At 32.9% G+C, this 20,115-nt stretch overlaps 1 protein-coding gene across 2 annotated transcripts in view; it reads right to left on the reverse strand.

Moving 5' to 3' along the window:
* LOC126750057 (transcriptional activator cubitus interruptus) overlaps positions 1 to 20,115 on the reverse strand; it is a 176,682-nt gene that overhangs the window by 81,909 nt on the left and 74,658 nt on the right. The gene's annotated exons all lie outside the window — the stretch shown is intronic.

Here is a 20,115-nt window from a genome sequence, read left to right on the forward strand (position 1 = left end):
AATGCTTAAAGTTAAGACATCACGCTCTCTTATTTATGTATTGATATCTTATAACTTTACTTTTAAATAATCTTTGTTCCGTTTTTGATGTTGAAAATACAGATACAATTAGCATTCGAAGTACAAATACAGTTCCTGAAAAAAGTTACATAGTCATTCAAGATCAAGAGATCAATTTAGCCTGACGTGCTATGAGACAAGATAGCTTCTCAATACAACTTACTTAAAAATATAGTTATATATTCGAGTAGCCAAGCGGCCTTAAAAACAACCAGCTTTCATAAGCTGAAGTAAAAGACTGTTTGAGTGGCCTAGGGAGTAAAGCCCTATCTAATAAAGTAACATTAACATACTAGTAGGTACCTGAACATGAGGGCGATAATAAAAATAATGATAAGCAGACAAGATAGTCAAAAAAGGCTAAACTTACAAACTAATAGGTCCCGAGCAATTCGGTGGTATTGAGGGAGGATTTTTTAAGGCTAAGGTCAAAACTTTAGTCAAACACCAGGACAAACGTAGGCTAAAAGGTTCATAATAACGTATGTCAACATTTACCGCAGATCTTTTGATCCATTATGGAAGATAGTAAGGATAATAGTCTGCTTACATCTTTAAACGTAATTACTGGAATTAAAAAAATAGAGAAACAATAAATAGGTTTCGTTCTTTAAAAAGTATGCTATCTACTAAAATAACCTAATTATACTACCACCAACTACATATTCACTATATGATCTATAAAAAGATTAATATAAAAACCTTTGTGATAAATATGGGTGAAAATTCACTAGCTTTTAATCACCATGACTGGCAATGAGACGTACAGGCCAAATTATAGTATTATTAGGTTACAAACTCACATATCATTAAATCAAAAAGCTTCTTGGAAAAGAGAAAAGAGTTTTCAGTTACTTCTAAGTATACCAAACTCTTATTGAAATTTTTTAGAGCTTTTTTTTTGTCACCCTATATGATAATAAATATGATGCTTTTTAATATGAAACTTTTTTCTTATTGGCACCAAATTAAATTATCCTATATTTAAAAATCTGTTAAGTACCGTTGCAATAAGTGTCGCATTTCCATATTGCATATGGACATTTTTACGGTATTATATCTTAAAAACTGTCTACGTCTCTTTTTTTCTTCGCATGGACGTGTTTTGACAAGTATCTAAAACAATTGTTAGATATTATTACAAACACTCCAAACACTAAATATTTTTAAAATTTGACTCAAATTGAGTAGTTTTTTTAATGGATTTAAAATATTTTCATACTATCAAAGGCTTTGCAAAGTTACATTTTTATCAATTTTAATTTCATTTGGAAACTGATGAGTTACACCACACCAAAGTTACACCAAATAGATGATTTTTAGTTTTCTTATAAGTAGATAGAAAGCTACGCTTAAACTTCCATTTTTATAATAATTTCAGCTTTATTCCAATAAAGCCACTTTAGAGATATCTCAAAGGCTTTATAAAAACAAAAATATTTTTAAAACACGTCTAATGCTCTTATTATTTTTTCCATTCATATAAAAGCTGATTCTTCACTAAAATGGCCAGTACATAATTTTTTACTTACACAACAATTTTGTAGTAACTTTGTAGTTTTTCAATGTATTTTAATGTATTTTAAATATCTTGATACTGTCAAATGCTTTACAAGAATCTTAATGCCTTAAAAACTTTTGTAACATTTTTATTGATGTTAGTTTCATAGAAAAGTTTATGATGGTCTCCAAACTTTTCAACACATAAAACGTAGTAGTATCTATTTTAAATTACTAATGTAAAGCGGCTTAAGTCGTCATAAAAAGCAACTTTGCCATAATTTTATCGTGTCTTTTACGACTTCCATGAAAATTTGAGTGATTGTATATATAATGTTTCATATATGGAAAAAAAGTTGATGTACTTTTGTAGTATTTCTAAGATACCTGTTAGGTATTTATATGAATTCTTGATAACTTGATTCAGCAATAACAACTTTTATTTTTAAAACTTTTTTCCATCCACATCAATCCTAACACCAAATAAAACATTGACGTTTTTCTACTGACTAGTTCTAATTTGCATAAGGGATTTCAACCTAATCAAGTTGATTTTCAAGAGTTAAATTTACCCAGCTTAGAGTTTTCCGTTTTGATAATATTTATGTTTTGCATTTTTATAAAATCGATTTAACATGTCACTTGCCAATATTTGAACAATACCTATTTGATCTTCTAATCAGAACACGGAGTTTTGTACATCTGTTATTCTAATATATAATCTTTCTACAAATTCTAATCTACAACTCTAAATATATAAATCTAAAAAAATAATAGAAGAAATTAAAAATCATTATAGTAATAAGTATCAGTATTCTCTGGGCAAGGGCAGCGTTAAATTCACGTTGTTGAAATCTAACCGGCGAACATTCATGCCACAGGAAAAAGTGTAACCTAAAATATAACTTTTCACATAATGTTATAAATATTAAAATCAAGAAACTTTAGCAGTGCATCAGAAAATATTATACAGACCATAGACATAACTAATAAGAACATCTAAAGAGCGCAAATAATAACGTTTTTGAACAACTTTTATTTAAGAAATAAAAGGTCTACTATCCAATTGATATAAAATTCTTAAAATAGAATCTCACCGACGACGGCTCTTTTCTTGTGATAATTAGGAGATTTGATAACATTGCAAAGGTGAAAGCTTTCTTGGACACAGATGCCTTTCAAAAAGCCAACATATTTTTTCAAAGGTTAACTCGTTTTTTACAAAAGTGAAGAAGACTTATTCGACCTTTGGTATCTTTTATTGCCTCGCCAGTATATAACCTATTTTCCTAGCTTAATAATATTTTCAGAGAAACCCTTCAACTTAAAAATTTCTATTCCATTAAGCATTTAATCGATTTTGGTAATTCTCTTAAAAATCTTTCAGAATGATACTATAGTCAAAATTATGATGCCCATTTATAATGACGTCATTTTTGTTTATCTTTATTTAGCATATTCCAAGCCGCGACAACAAACTTTTGAAAAAAATTGGTGTCTGATGATTATTCATCTTTTATATACTAGGTTATGTGAAATATCCGTCACTGTCAATCAAAAATATTGGTTTGTCAACTTGTTCTTGAAAGTTATTTCGAAAAGTGTTAGATAATGCCTAAAAAAAGATATAATAGGTATAATCAACAATCGCAGCTGATGATTTTAAATATATTGTTTTTTTTTTCAACTGGAAAAGGAACAATTCCGAAACGGAATTGCACTTCAAACTGAGAATGTGATACAGCGAGCCGCAGATGCAACAAAATTGAGCACAACAACGATCGCAAATATAAAGAAGAATGGGATAAAATCAGATCAGGATTACGCATATCTTCCAAGCAAAAGACAGCAAAAACCAAAATTACAACATATTTGAAACATAGAATTCGGGACACAATTTATTCTATGTACGCCAGAAAAGAATATGTAATATTGGCAACAATAAGAGAAAAGTTCAGAGAAGAAATTGAATATTTTGAGTTTTCCATTGACTCCTTAAGAAGATGGATCAATAGTATAGGGTTCAAGTGAAAAAAATCAAATAACAGAAAATATTTGATGGACTTGCCAAATATTGTTCATAAAAGAATCAATTTTTTAAGGGAGTATATCAAAAATAGAAATGTAGGTCCGGAAGGTTTTACTCCAATTTTCATTGACGAGACGTGGATTTTTAGCAAGGGATCATTTCATAGTAGCTGGCAAGATGACACCAAGCACACGGATTCAAGGAAAAACAGTGATGGTAAAAATTACCTGGTTATCTTTTTAGATTTTTTTTAAATAAAAACTATTGCCCTTGCATAGTTTCATATAATTTCTCTCTAAGACAATATGAGGGAATTTAACTCCATACACTAATCGTATGTGCATGGAACATTACTTATTAATTGTATTAAATTTATGTTCCGGAAGAATGATTTCTAAAAGAAGAGAATTGAATTATCTTTTATTTTTAAGATCATCGTTATATCGTGGTCCACGCCGGAACCAAAGATGGCTTTATCAAGGGTGCAAATTTAATATTCAAGAGTGGATTAAAAACGGAAGATTATCATCACAATGTGAACAGGAAAAACTTCGAAAACTGGTTTAAAGTTACCATTCTGGTTTATTAGAAGAAATCCCGAGAAAATCTTGGACAAAGCAGAGACTGGCCGAATGGTTGAAGAAAACGAATATTCGCTTTCCAGAAAAAGCCATGAAAGATAAAATATGGAGTACTGCATGCAGAAACTGCCCTAGTGAAAAAAAGTACTTCCTTGATGAATATGTTAAACCTTTAGGACACAAAATTTTGCGACTGCCACCATATCATTAGCAGTTTAATGCAATTGAAATGGTATGGTCGGAATGTAAACGAAAATATGATCAATATATTTCCAATTTTAAGGGGTCACCTTCAGAAGTTCTGACTACATGGGAAAGTGTAATAAACGAAATTTCTATAGATCATTGGCAAAAATATGTTTTTCATACAGAAAAGGTAATTGAAAAGGCTTGGGAGGCAATACAAGTGGTGATGCCTATGACATTCTGCCACTTGTGATTACGACTGACGAAGACGACGATGACGAAGACAATATCTCTGATTTCAGTTTTGACTCTGACAATACTGACGAGATTGATTAAGCTTTTTTTGTTCTAGCAAATTTTATTTTATGATCGTCGTTTAAGTATTCAATCATATCGTTGCAATTTCATTAACTTGGTAATGCAATATGGCGTGTTTTTTTTGAGTTTGTATGTTTTATTTTTTGGAATGGTATTTTCATTTTAATGTGTTAACATATTCCTTCAAGCAGCATTTTTTTTCATGAACAAGTAAATTAAATTGTCAGTATTTAAATTTTTCCCAGTGAGTTAAAATAATTTTATACCATTATTCACAATTTTTGTAAGCTCGGTTTTGTTACGTCTACTGCTCGTGCCGTATTGTACTTTTCAAATATGTTGTAGATTTGGTTTTTGCGGTCTTTTGCTTGGAAAATATATGAGCAGCGTAATCCTGATCTCATTTTATCCCATTCTTCTTTATATTTGATCGATCGTTGTTGTGCTCAATTTTATTGCATCTGCGGCTCGGTCTATCACATTCTCAATTTGAAGTGCAATTCCGTTTTGGAAGGACTTGTTGTTTATGTCCCATTATTTATGATTAATTATAATAATATTTGTTAATTGTTAAGTTTGTTAATAATACAATAAATACTACAAGATTAGTTAAAATTTTTTGGGAATGAAAGTATATACACGAACATAAAAATATAATAATATGCTGCTAAAATAAATCATTTGTTAATTTCTGAACGTATAAAAATACATAGCAGACTATTAATTTCTGAAGGCGATGGTAAAGTTTCTAACCTAATATTGATTGGCAAAAATATCTACGCCATACGTTTTTTCTCACCTGGATGACGTAACTACAAATGGGTATAATTTCGACTTTATTTTAATTTTCCTTGATGTTAAAAACCCTTTTCCTAATATCCCACCAAAAGATTGTGTCTACCTCTAAAGAAAAACATAGTTAGGGTAAAAAACAAAAATTACATTTTATCTAATTCGGGGGCGTATGCACTTAATTGTAATGATTGTCCAGCAATTTATGGGGTTTAATTTGGTAAGAGTGATTCTACGAGGGTAAAAGAACATATAAGCTTGGTAGAGAAGTTTACAGACTCGGAAGTTACTGAGACTAAACTGCTAACTTGGATAACTCCCGAATCACTCTTTTTCTGTTATTGAAACTACGTTGTTGCACCAGTTTAAAAAGGATGTTAGACTAGATCTTTTAGAAAAGTTAGAGATAGAAGTAGAGCAAAGAGAAGCCCTGTCTTGGCCTATGTTAATACCTATTCCAATTTTAATTTTCATAGCATGTCCTATTTGGCGGAGTGTGTTATATCACTGGACATTGGAGTGCTAGTTTGCCGAGTAGCAAGTTTAGGCCCGAATCTGATCAATTATTCTTTGGCTCTTCATTTTAGTTCTAATTGGTTTTGAATTTTTGCACAGATAAATAATACCATTTTAATGATACATTTTAGTATCCGTAATCTATCCGTAGTATGCACGTCTTAAGTTCAATCTCTTTAGGAATGTACATTTTAGAAACTGTTGATCAGGTAATTCTTTTTATGATATATATTAATTTACATTAAATTTTATTATTTTTTATTTAGGTCTGACGATACCTTTAGAGGCGAAATAGGTGTTACCAAGTAATCATTAATCGTAATATAAGTTCGAGACTTTGACCAAACTTGTAGTTTATGTAAAAAGTAAGTCGCTTAAAGAAAAAAAGGACGACTAATTTCAATATAAATCTAACCCACTGACTTTAGACATTCTAAATAAACTTTTTGGTTCCAGTAAAACCATAAAATAATGAGGCTGTTCATCCCAAATTTTAAACAATACATCCCTTGTGAGCCATTTCACTTAAACTAGCTTTATTTGGCTCTTAAACCATCAAAAAATAAGTTATGGCTCTAAAAAATCTTGTAACCCAATTAAGTAACATCCCTATCGGTTGTAAGCTTAGGCCACATTTTTAAACACTAAACAAACACATTCAAAGGTCGTACCCATTAACAAAGTTAAACCATCATATATTATAGACTGAAAGTCGGCAACATCCGTTGTTTAAAAGCAGTACCGGTACTACTGATTTCGTTTCTGAGAATTTTTTGGTTTGGGTCCAGTACGGCTCGACAGTTTTTCGATCTTTTCTGACCTGAGAGATACCATCAAGTAATTCCGAGTATTATTGAAAATTTGTTTTTAAAGTGACTATGCAATACTCTGTTTTAATATAAGAACTTCTTGTTTTGCCGTACGTATATTGCTTTCTAGTCTCGATAAAACAAACAAAATCAATTATCGAAATCAAGCACCAACCTAAGCGTGGGTACTTGAATACCGAGTCTCGGTTACCATCTAACTCATAAATGCTAATATAGCTTCACGCTATACGTTGTTTATCCGCAATTAGTACCGCACTAGGCTAGAATCATTTGTTTTGTAACTCGGTACCATTATTGTTTAATATTTTTGTTAGCGCAACTCAATGGAGCTTATGCTAATTTGGCATATCATTGCGCATATCATTAGAACCAACAAGCGTAGATTTGTTTATAGGATGTTGAATGATTGTATTATCATACGGTTCTGATTTATTATTGTAACTTGTAAGTTTTTGATCTATTGTTTGTTTATCATGATAGTAACTTCATAGATATCAGAAAGTTAATAAAATTAATTAACTTATTTATTTACTAATTAATTGATTTCAGATAATAGGTTGCTCCTTTATCAGAAACTTTTTTCTAGGCCTATTTTCTAGTTCAAATTTAAAAAAAAATCAGTTTACATTCCAAGCGCAAATAAAATAAAATGAATCACCACAAAACTAAAAAGAAAATATTAAAACTTATTTAGTTTGTTAATAATGACGTAGTATTAATATATTTTTTTAATTTGACTTAAATATTACTTTGCCTTTAATAAAAATATCAATTTTACGATGATCATGAATAGTTGTATTTGCAACTCTAACATATTATGCATTTTTATCAAATGGTTATTGTCATTTCATGGTTTAGCAAATAGTAATCACTATTAAACATATAGTAAATCACGAGACTTAATAGAATGTAGCCAGAAATAAAGTAATTTAAATTTAGTCATCTGGTTTTTAAATAATGTTGTTAGACTTGAGCCTAAAGAATATCACCATCCTCGTAATCTTCTCTGGTGTAACAATAATATATTACTATCCTAAGGAATGTTCTTAGGACTCTCTATTTCTTCATTTTAAATGCCATGATAGCAATGAAAAGTTTCCTCTGGCAAAACCTCCGACAAGTGTTAAATAAATCCCAATATTTATTAAGCTTTAAATACATTATATCAAATATGTTTTTTAATTTCTACAAATAGATAAAGGACTATATGTTTTAATTAGTCTAACCTCCTTTCTTCTAAAAACAATGGAGAAAGCAATCGACCAATACATAAGAAGCGTAACTCTTTCTAGAACACCGCTCCACCCTAGACAATTTGCCTACCAAGCAGGCAAATCTACAATAAGTGCACTGCACTGCCTCGTAAGAGACATAGAAAAGTCAAACGACTGCAAAGAAATTGCTCTTACTGCATTCATTGACATAGAGGGAGCATTCGACAATACCTCACACCTGTCCATAACAAAAGCCTTGCAAGACTGAGGGGTGGAGGCCCCCATCGTAAAGTGGACAGGATCAATGCTCAAGCACCGCTCCATCACAGTAGAAATAAATGGAGCGACAGCAACAGTAACCACAGTAAAAGGATGTCCCCAAGGAGGGGTTCTGTCACCTCTACTGTAGACATTAGTAGTAAACAAAATTCTTCAAAACATATTAAGTAGATCCGGATTCACAGTTCTAGGCTACGCAGATGACCTGGTAGTAATAGTTAGGGGCAAGCACGAGGGCGTAATATCGAATCGAATGCAAAGTGCCCTAAATACTATACAAAACTGGGGCGAAACTGAAGGATTATCTTTAAATCCTAGAAAAACAATTTTAGTGCCGTTTACCAGAAGAAGGAAGCTAGAACTCAGAGCACCTATATTAAACGGAACTTAGCTAACATTTTCTAACGAGGTGAAATACCTGGGGGTTACCTTGGACCACAAACTAACTTGGAACAATCATCTAGACAAGACCATTTCCAAAGCCATAGTGGCAATCTGGACATGCCGCAAACTCGTTGGCAAGACATGGGGGCTAAAACCGAAAATGGTATACTGGATCTACCAAACAGTCATTAAGCCCATCATCACATACGCTTCGCTGGTATGGTGGCCGAAGACCAAACAAACAACCGCACAGACCAAATTAAACAAAGTCCAAAGGCTGATATGTCTAGGAATAACCGGGGCAATGTCTACTTGTCCTACCACAGCCTTAGAGACACTGCTAAACATGCCTCCACTTCACATAAGCGTAAAAAAAGAGGCAATTAACAGTGCTCACAGGCTTTTTCAAACCGGCAAATTCAAGCCTGGGGATCTAAGTGGTCACCTGCGCATCCTCGAAGAAATTAAACTGGAAAATGCCAGCAAACCACGTGACCACATAACGGCCATGCTGGATCTAGAAATTCCATTCGAAGTGATCATAGATGATCGCCAATCATGGGAGAAAAAAGAAGTACCAAAAGCCGACAATGCATCGCTATGGTACACAGACGGTTCCAAACTAACAGAAGGAGCAGGACTGGGCGTGTCAGGCCCTAACATTAAGATCTGAAAGTCACTGGGCAAATACCCTAACATCTTTCAAGCTGAAGTGCTTGCCATAGACATATGTGCAGAAGAGTGCATCAACCAAGGCCTCCAAAGAAAACACATATTTATGCTATCAGGCTCAAACACCATACTATGGTCCAGAGCCATACTGTGGTTTAATGAAGACCCACATCATCGAAGACCTAAACAGGTGGGAAAAAGAACAATTGCTGTCGCACTGGAGAAGAGCACCAGGACTAAGACAGGCAAAAAAGTTTATAACCACTTCTAGAAAAAGAGCTGAACAGCTCCTAGACATGAACCGATCAGACATCAGAACAGCAGTCGGACTCCTAACCGGTCATTGCCCAGTGAAATATCACCTAAAGGCAATAGGTATAACAGAGGACGACCAATGTAGATTCTGCAGCAATGCCACAGAAACAGCAGAACACCTGCTCTGTGAATGCCCGACCCAACTCTGCAAGAGGCTCAAGTACCTGGAAGGGGTACAACCAACACGTCAAGAAGTGGGGCAACTACCTCCCAAAAATATAGCTTTGTACGGCAGAAGTCTAAGACTTTTTGAGACAAACTAAGACAAGTAGAGTTATGCACAAAATATCTCACAGGTAGCAGTGCTGAGCGGCGAATCAGCCGAAACGACTCCCTTCTCAATCTACAATCTACAATATGTTTTAATGTGTAAACAATACTCTAAGTGGTGGATAAATCTAGTAAATGTTTTTTTACAGTATTTTGATGTAATGATGCAATGTGTATCTCTTCTCATTGCATCAATGGCAAATTCAGTCATCATCAATACATTGGGAAAATCTTTGTCGTTTGCAAATATCAGAGATCTACGTTGTCTAATAAAGAGAACTAGTAGACATATACAGTAGTTATAATTTTTTTATTGCTAATATGTTAAATCGTTACAATAACAATATTAAAATCTGCATTCGCCCCATAATAAAACTTAAAACTAAGCCAATATAAAACTAAACCTTTCACATTTAGCTTTTCTACTTTATTCCATAATAAAGCAATTGACCCTGTCAAACACCTTTGTAAAGTCTAAATTATAGAGAAAGTCAACTTTTGGGAATACCTGAGAGGAGAGAAAAGGCACGATATTTCAAACAATCCCTTAAATAAAATATCTCAGACAGAAAAAAAATTGAAGTTGAAGTTGTTCACATCAACCTTTTCTGCAGGATCAGCATTAGCAAAACAATTTACTTGATTTTGAAAATAGACTGTGGAAAAAAAAGAAAAAAGAAGAATTAAAATATCTGAGTGCCATTCTCTTTTACTATACTATAACCACTAACATGTAAGAGAGCTGTGATTTTTTCTCTTTTTACAACCTGTGTTCTTCCCATAAGGTATGGTTCCCACAACGATTTTAAAAGGTTTACCTGGATACTAGGGTGGAGCGAAAACTGGACCAAAATAACTACTAATTTTCGAAAACGAATATGCCTGGGTGTGCAAAAGATGCCTTTCGGGGTTCTTATTTACCCAAAAAAATCCGAATGACTTATGACGATTCCATCGGCTGCCGAAATGACCTTAAAAATTTTAAAATTAAAAAAATATTTAAAACTGCAAAAAAAGTCAAACATGCAGTTCTCAGCTAGTTTTTCATGAAAAACTACCCAGAACTCACCACGTGGATGAATGGTGCAACGTGGAGGTGGCTGCATCTCGAGTTCCACCTTACCCTCCCACCCTTAGAATAATTTTTTTTATTTTTTCTCTTCTAGAACTGCTAAGAATTGTTTTTTATTATCAAATTGCGGCAATATTTGTCTTGATTCAATACGAGCTCTAATAAATCCGCCTCGTGCTTCAGGGCCATAAACCGCCATAGGGGCTTCAGTAACTAACTTAACTGCTCGTTCAACGGCCTGTGAATGACAAGGGAATTTTAATAACCCTATTTCATCAGGAACCAAAGAAATCATGTTAGTTAGTTCTTCGTTCAAAATTGTCATTGTTAATGGGGGCTCGCTTATAACAACATTTTGCCAGTCAATTAAGTCGACATAATCTTGAGAATCAAAATTCAATTTATTCACGCGAAATATTCTAACATCCTTGGTTTTTGCGGTTGATCTGCATTTTAAAATCCTTCTTAAAGCTAACTCTCGAATATGTTTTCTATCATCTCTTAACATGGCTAATGAAATATTTTCTGGGTGCGCAAAAAATCCATTTCTCTCAATTACGGGATCAATACCTTTTTTTATTTCTTCAGAGAGGTAACGGGATTTATTTATAATGCTAAACAAGTGCCTAGCACTATCCTTACAAGACCAATGGCATTTAATTTGAAACCAGCATACGGCATACACCTTTACTATAAACTCTGTTAACATTTTAAGGTTTTGATAGGGCTCATTAGAACAACGTATAACCTTAGGACTCTATTGGCTGTGGTAAGCCTTCTAGAGTGTGACATTTTCCCTGGCGCTTTTAGAGCCCAATCGTCTTTTAAAACTCCAGTAGAGATTTCTTGACACATCTCATATAAATACTTTGCATCGGTACTTACGGCTTCCAGATCAACTAATGGTAAAATTGTTTCAATTTTCTCAAACTGTACGACTGGTAAATTTTCACACGATTCAAGGGTCTTACCATTGGCTCCCTCTGATAATTAAAGATAAATTGGATTCTATATTTGATTATCGAAATTTTGAGGAGGTTTCGGCAGCCGAAGATATTGTTTTTGGACGTTTAGTTTTTTTGGCTCACTTGAGAGTACAATAGGCACCTTTTAAACATACAGGGTGGTTAAATTTTAAGAAATAAAAAATTCGCTAAATTAATAAAAACCATAATAATTTCCGAAATTTCAAGGCACTTTCGGCAGCTCAAGAAGTTGTTTTCTGATTTTAGGTTTTTTTTGGCTTACTAACGACTACAATAGGCACCTATTAAGCATACAGGGTAATTAAAATTCCAGAAATCGAAAATTCGCTCCACCCTACTGGATACCCATATTTTGCTACTAAACTGGAAAATTGGTTAACGTACAAGTTATAATAAAAATACATACATTAAAGCATAAAATATAGTTTTAAATATAATAAAATCCAGCAGATTTTATTTGGCACACTTTTGGCGCAGATTTATAGCACAACAAACTTCTTAGCCGTCCGGACTACGCCACTAAGATCAAATAAATTAGATTATCTGTTTATCTGTTGACGGAAAGGCAACTATATTTGTTTTACGATAAGAGTGAAAAATAGGGAAGGCTATGAATGCAGTCAGATTTTTAAAATACTTTCTAGTAACTAAATTGTTAGAATTTATGAAAATGCTAAAATTAAATTACTTTTTTAAAGAAAATTACAAACAGTCAATCTCTACATTCGTATGCCATCATTGCAAGTTTAATTGCACCACCGTTTCATTTTATTCTCAAAGCCGTAAGAGACAAAAAAAAGAAAATAAATTAAAAGAAAATGAAATGTTTTAGGGATAAATTCAATTTTATAAAGCCTTATATATTTAAGTAAAAGGACTTTATAATTATTTGTAAACTCAATTTAGCTGTCCGATATTAATATAAAAAAGCCAAGGGTAAAACCAGACACACGCATCGTGCAAATTAATTTTTTATATACATAATTACCGCCCTTCAATCTCAAAAAGTTCTTGCTTTATTTATGTATATATACTTGATTACTTAAGACGGACGATGCAACGCCCAGTTATACCAAGCTGAAAACTAATTTGGGTATGTATAGTGTTTTAAATTAAAATTAAGCAATTTTTTGGGTCATTAATCAAAGTGGAAGGCTGCTCTTGTGCACCGCCTTTAGTGGCTCCTTAATGGACTACCGCCGAACTTGCAGCTATCAAAACAAAATTGGCTTGTAAAATTTGAAGAGCCGAAGTACTTTATATATAAGTTGAAAATTGACATACCGACTCGTATAACGTGCGTTGTGTCTTAAACAATCAAGCAGAGATTTCAAGCGAGCCTGCCGACTTCAAAGCAAAATAAAACCAGTGGTAAAATGTATTATTAACTTGTTCATCCGACAAGAGACGGACGGGTTGTTTAGTTTGTCTTTTGCGTAACTGGCGAACACATAATCAAGTTGAGAAGAAGAAGACGAGGATCCGTCGTGGACGTTCTTAGCATCAGTACCATCAGGTATCCCCTTCAATTTACACACAATGAGGCGCTGCCAGCGGAAAACAAATGACTAAGAGCGTATCGCGGCGTCAATCGATCTGTTGGAACACGGATCGATACCGCCGGTGGATCTTTGATCGAATCTTTTGCTGTCCCCTGCTTTGCCTGTGCTCGCACTAATTGGACATGAGCCGCCGTATATATGAACTTAAACACAATGTCCCACGGTTAATTTTACCCTTTGGGTACATTCGTTTAGTTAATACAGATATATTGCTGCATTCTTCTCTGGAAAAGAAACATTTATATAATTAGCATATTTAAAGAGATCTGGTATTCAAGCCTCCTTTCATCTTCAGTTTCACAAGAATCAATTTTGGATATAATAATCTATTGCTGGATTAACCAGTGATACTAGCTGTTTTTATAATTGCAAGTTTATGGAACACTTATAAAAGTAAATTTGGTATATTACGGATAAGGAGAAAAACCATTACAACTAGCGAAAGACAGGAGGACTATTTTCAATAGAATTAAGCCCTTTATGAGTAACCTCATTAAATATAGTAAATCTGAGACAAAATTCTCATGAGACAAACTGGCTTTGCTGACATATATCCACATATCCTTTTGACGAAATTGTCAATAACAGTATTGATCATTTTATTATTGCATATATGTGGCGGTGTTTCATTGATACAGCTTCTAATTTCGTCTTTCAATGCTTTGATGGTTACAAGCTTATTGGAATAAGTCAATAAATAATAATATAATAAGTGACAATAATAATAAGTGAGTAATAATAAGTGTGGTATCTGCGGAATAAACTCATGCAAGATCGTCAATGTTTCTGCACGATCCTGCTGAAATCATGTCGTCACAATAGCACGATAACGTTCGACATTCACCGCTACTGCATTATCTTTCTCGTTTTTGAAGAAAAACGGTCCAGTTATTTCGTTATACTATAATGTACTCCGTACAGTTACACGTTGTGGATGCATTATGTTCTGATGAATCATTCGTGGATTTTCTTAGCCCAAATGCAACAGTTTTGCCTAATAAAGAACCTATCGAGGTTAAAATAGGGCTCTTCGCTGAAAATTATTTCATTTGCAAAATCAGCTAGTTGCTCAAGGATCCAATCGGTGAATTCTCTTCGGTATTTATGGTCTGCTGGCAAAAGTGATTGAGTCCGTTGGATTTTGTAGGTATAGAGATTTGCTAAAGAGTATCTGTTAAAAAATCAAATCTTTGTACGCGAAGATAAATTAACGTATCTGGCCTTTCTTTCACAATTTTTCGAACTGCCTTGATGTTTTGTTCTGAACGGCCTCTATGAACTCGTATGGTTTATTTTACAGCACTAACCAAATCAGTTCTTCCAAATTTTTAAAATTTTTTTTTTCACAATAGATAAATTAGGAACGAGGCTTTGTTCTTCCACTTAATGTTCCATGTTTACAAATGGCCAATTTTTATTTACCAATCTGTCAACTTTTGATCTGTTACGTCTTATTATATGACAACATGGAGCGCAATGCAAATCTTGCGTTTTATATTAGGCAGTTATTTAATTTCAAGATTTCAGTATTTAGAGGGAGATGTTGCTTACCTGGTTTGGTAAAGCTGGATTAAACTAAGAATTATAATTGAAATATAAAAAGTTCAAAGAAGTTGCATTAAGGCTTAGTTCTATTTGTGAAATTAAGTTAAGAAGGAAATACTGCAATGCAAACCAAATTGGACTTATTAAAGACTAATATAAAAAGTTTAAAAAAAACTTGAAGGATAATAGTAGGCTAGGATGATCAATAAGTAAATATTTAAGTCCGACAAAGACCCGAATCAATATCTATGACCTTGAGAAAGTGGTCTTAGTTAAACCGCACGGATGGCGAATATTCTGGAACGCGAAAAGCTGGCTGCAGAAAAAACGCATGGTTGTTAAACATGATGATAAAGCGTGATCTATGTAAACGTAGACGGAATAATGATAATTTATGTTATTTAAAATGATATGGCATTCTAAAAGAAAAGGAATATTATGTATAAAAAAATTACAAAAACTAGACAAGAAATCACGAATGCAAATAGGGAAAAATGTATAATAATAATTATAATACTCATAACATACATAAGGTTGTGTTAATATAATTTGGCTTTCATATTACCATTCAAATGACAATTTATATTAAAAAATTTCCTCTTCTTATCTAGAATGCGAAGTTTCATTAATCGCTTGTCAAATTATAGCATGAAGATCATATATAAAAGGTATATAAAAGATGTAATGATCATTTAGTAAAAAGATCAAAATAAATAGGTGATCTTGCAGAATTAAAGTAACATACTTTGAATGTTAAAACGTCTTATAAAGCAGGTTTTCATAAAAAAGTAAAAAAAAATATAACTAATTACTTATCATGCAGTTAAAACGAAAACTCCAATGATCACAAATATACATAAGCAAGTAATATACTTCCTGTTAAATAGTGAATTTAATATTGAGATGATATTTTCCTTTTTCTGGCCCACATCCTGCATCCATGCGAAAACAATACACGACCAGGCATAAATTCAAAGAGCAGAGCGGTTAAATGTTGTGCGAGCTTGAATCTTTATAGGTTTAACAACCTCTCTGTGTTAGTTGGGTCTCGGAATTTATAGTACCTTCGCGGCTCGCAGCGGGCGCTACAACAACTCTGTTTATTTCTCTGCTGTCACAGCCCGGTTAAATCTCCCGCAAGATGAAGCGGTTAAGGATCTGAACTCGCCTTCTTGTCTACCACTAATATCAACGATAATATATCTTCGAAACAACGTAAAAATAATAACTGCTAAATACCTTATGGTGAAGTATTAAGTACTTAAATCAATCAATCCGTAAAATAACCTAAACAAAACACCTATTTGTTTTCTAATCACCCATGACCAAAGGAAATGCCCAGCCCTTAAGCCTTTCATACAATACCCCAAATTCCTACCTGGAATCTTTGGCGTACCTATTACAAGTAATCTCTATTCATGTTGCTCGGCCAGCGAAACTTATATATCCTCTCAAAAATTCTTTTCACTTTTCGAAAATTCTAAAGGTGAACATGAAGCACAAAAGGGATCATGATGTGGGTCAAATCCGATGGATTTCGGATTTGATCAGTTGGGTGTAAAGTTGTAACGTTGCGTTTTATTGAGAAAGAGTCTTATTTCGCTATATAGATTTTATGGGAAATTTAATGTCCGTAAATTGTAGTTTATATAAGGTGAACAGGTGGATTGGTATTGTGATAGAATTTTATTGATGTTATTTAAAATAAGGACCAAAGCATGTTATTTTGTCTAACTGAATTAAAATAAAATGATAACTAAAACGTGTCTTTTCCAAAGTTGGTCTTTAGCTTGGATTAATTTAAAACTGAGTCATTCGATTATGTAGCCCTATATTATTATAGTATATTATTAGATAACAAGTTCTTTGGAATTATACAGTGCGGCTTTTAATTGTTCCCTTCCCGTCTTCTTACCTTTTGAATGCGTTTATATAAAAAATTGAAATTTGTCGTATATCATTAGCAACGTAAATACTACTTAAATGGCAGCGGGACGCCATTTTGAAGTTTTGTAAAGTAAGCTAGAAACCAAAAAGGAGTATTTAGGTTGTTTATAATGTGTGCCAAATTTCAAATTTTTATATAAGTGCATTCAATGTAAATGTAAATGTTTCATTATGACATTTACATGTTTTCCATGTAGTCTAAAAATACCTTTTAGCTTCTTTGCAGAACTTATGAGTAATATCTATATTCTTAATTATTAAATTAAGATATATATACTCTAGTTTTTCTTTTTATTACCCCCTCTTTTACTTCAATCTCTTCCAGTTTACTAATCCCTGATATCAAAATTTAGTATCAACTCCTCTTTTTAATTTCATTCTGCCGATTTTGCTATTTTTAAGAAAATCCATCATCTTCACCTGAAAATGATCGATTCTAAGGCTCTCGTTACCACTTGACTAGTCCAAATTAGTCCAAGTGACTTTTCCAGGAATCTTACAATCTTACATCGAGGGTAACCAACCGGCCCAAGCCTCTTTCTTGCACTGCAGGTTATAATAAATAATGTATTGGTTCAGAAGCTCTTGTGGTGCTACTGTGGTGTTACGATGGAGGTTTGAAGTAGCTCTGTCCAAAAAAATTTGCACGAGAAATGATTTGATGCGAGGAAATTCCTTACGAGCCTCCAATTAACGGTAGGCAATCATTCTGCAAGACTAGTTTGGTATTAGGAATATGTTAATTAGAACCAAGCAAGATGGCTAACAGTGCTGTCTAGTGATTAATCTCGATTTAATTTTTTAAAGGATTCGAGATTAGATAAGACTACGTACATCATGCAGGGGTAGTATGCAGTACATGAATGATAGTAGCATGAATGATGTTCATGATGTCTGTCAAATTAAATTGACTGCTGCTAATATTTAAGTGATTCAGTGGGATCTAAATAAGATTTTTTTCCTATTAACATACATCCTTTAATTTACCTAAAAAAATTAAATTTCAAAATATGGCTACAATTAGAATGCCTTATAAAAAAGATTCTAAAAATTTACAGTTTATTTTGCGGATCTATTAATTTATAAATAGGACGATCTATTTATTTATCATTACAAAAACTCTAATTAAGAAGGTTGTATATTTTTTATGGCAAATTTTTTATGCAATAATATTATAAATTTTACCATTGAGTTAACCATGAAAACACCTACAATATCTGGTGACTGAAGCGAAGTATCTTTAAATTAAAATTATATACAGGGTGTCTCAAGATGGACCACTTAAGATGAATACAAGCCAATATCTTGGTTCAGCGATCTGTAAGCGAGCAGCGTTGAGCGGCTGTATGGCTATAAGGCGAACATTCGGCCCAGGGTAAGAAAAGCGATATCTCATAGACAAACGTTTTAATGGGGTTTAATATTTTTTCATGCTAGATTAAATTACCTTTACAACACTATTTATTTTAAATTTGTTATAATATATAGAATCCTGCTGACCCAAGATACTTAAGTTCTAATTTTGATAAAAAATAATACAAGGTGTGTCATTATATTAAGATTTTCATTTATATTTTTAAGTACGTACTTACCACGCCACTGGATAAAAAAACTAAACGTCATCATCTTCGACCAAACCACCGTAATTTCTGATGCATTTTCCATTATAAGTTTTCATATTTCTTAAGAAAACTTTTCGTAATTCTTGTGTACAAATTTGTACACATGCTTGTCTTATTCAAGTTTATAATTCTTCCAATGTTCGTCGACGAGTTTTACATTCTTTATTTTTGATAGCACCCCTCAGAAAGAAATATAGAGGTGTGAGATCTGGAGATCTAGGGAGCCATGATACAAAAATAACTATTGCGACCAATCCATTTATCTTAAAAATCCATTTTTATTGAACCATCTTCTTACAGGTACAGCATTATGGTTCGCAGCGGCATCTAGCTGAATACAAATTCTTTTTATAAGTTTACGGCAAAGAGTAACATGCGTTTAATTTAGAAAAAATAGAAATAGAGAGATTAGTAGGAAATGGTGCGAAAAACTGTCGAGATAATTCAAGATGAATTCAATTCTGATCATATAATATCGTACACCACGGTATCTAAAGTGAATTGAATGTTTGATCAACTGGGTTTGGTGGTAGGAGAAAGTAAGAAAATTTTTTCAACAGAATCCAAGAGCTTTAAGTCATTTCCGGCTGACTACAACATCCAGTTTAAGAAGTTTTTATAGAACGCCGAAGAGTGAGATTTAAGATGTTTGAAAAGAAATGGAATTACACCGTTTTAAATCTTTGTACACATGACAACCAGATGATTACAGGGTAATTAATTGCAAACATCAATAATTTGAGAAATTAAATGTGTGAAATGGCATTTTAAAGACCGTCTTATTGGACTCTTTTCCAATACGACTTTAAATAGGTGCGAGATTTTTGGTTTTCTTGCAAAATAATTTCGGGATGCTGTTCATAATTTGCTGTTAACTTATAGAGAAAATTTGTATCATCGTCTAGATGGCGCTCCGATCCATAATGTTGCACCTGTAAGAAGATGGCTTAATGAAATTGTTCAAGATAAATGGGGTGATCGCAATAGTCTTTTTGTAGCATAGCCTATTAGCACTGGATTTTTTCTATAAGATTCTATCAAAAATAAAGCTTAACCGTCCATGGACATTATAAGAACTGAAGACTAAGAAAGTTATCTAAAAACTTAAATTGATTAATATGTTGATATAAGGCAGTTGTTTCCCCAGTGGCGTCGTAAGCATGTACTTAAAAAATAAAAATTAAAATAAAAATATCCTATTTTAATGAAACACCCTGTACAAATATTTATTAAAATTAAATATCTTGTGTAAAAAGGATTCAATATATATAGCCGATTTTAAATAAATAGTGTGCGAAATGTAGTTTACTCTTGCATCGAAAAATATCAAACCCTATTAAAACGTACGTCTTTGAGTAATTAAGACAAGTAATCAAAAGATAAGTCTTTGAGCATTTCTTACCCCCGGCAAAATATTCGCATTATAGCTATGCAG

This window comes from Anthonomus grandis, chromosome 1, assembly GCF_022605725.1.
Source record: "Anthonomus grandis grandis chromosome 1, icAntGran1.3, whole genome shotgun sequence".
NCBI classification, from domain to species: Eukaryota; Metazoa; Arthropoda; class Insecta; order Coleoptera; family Curculionidae; genus Anthonomus; species Anthonomus grandis.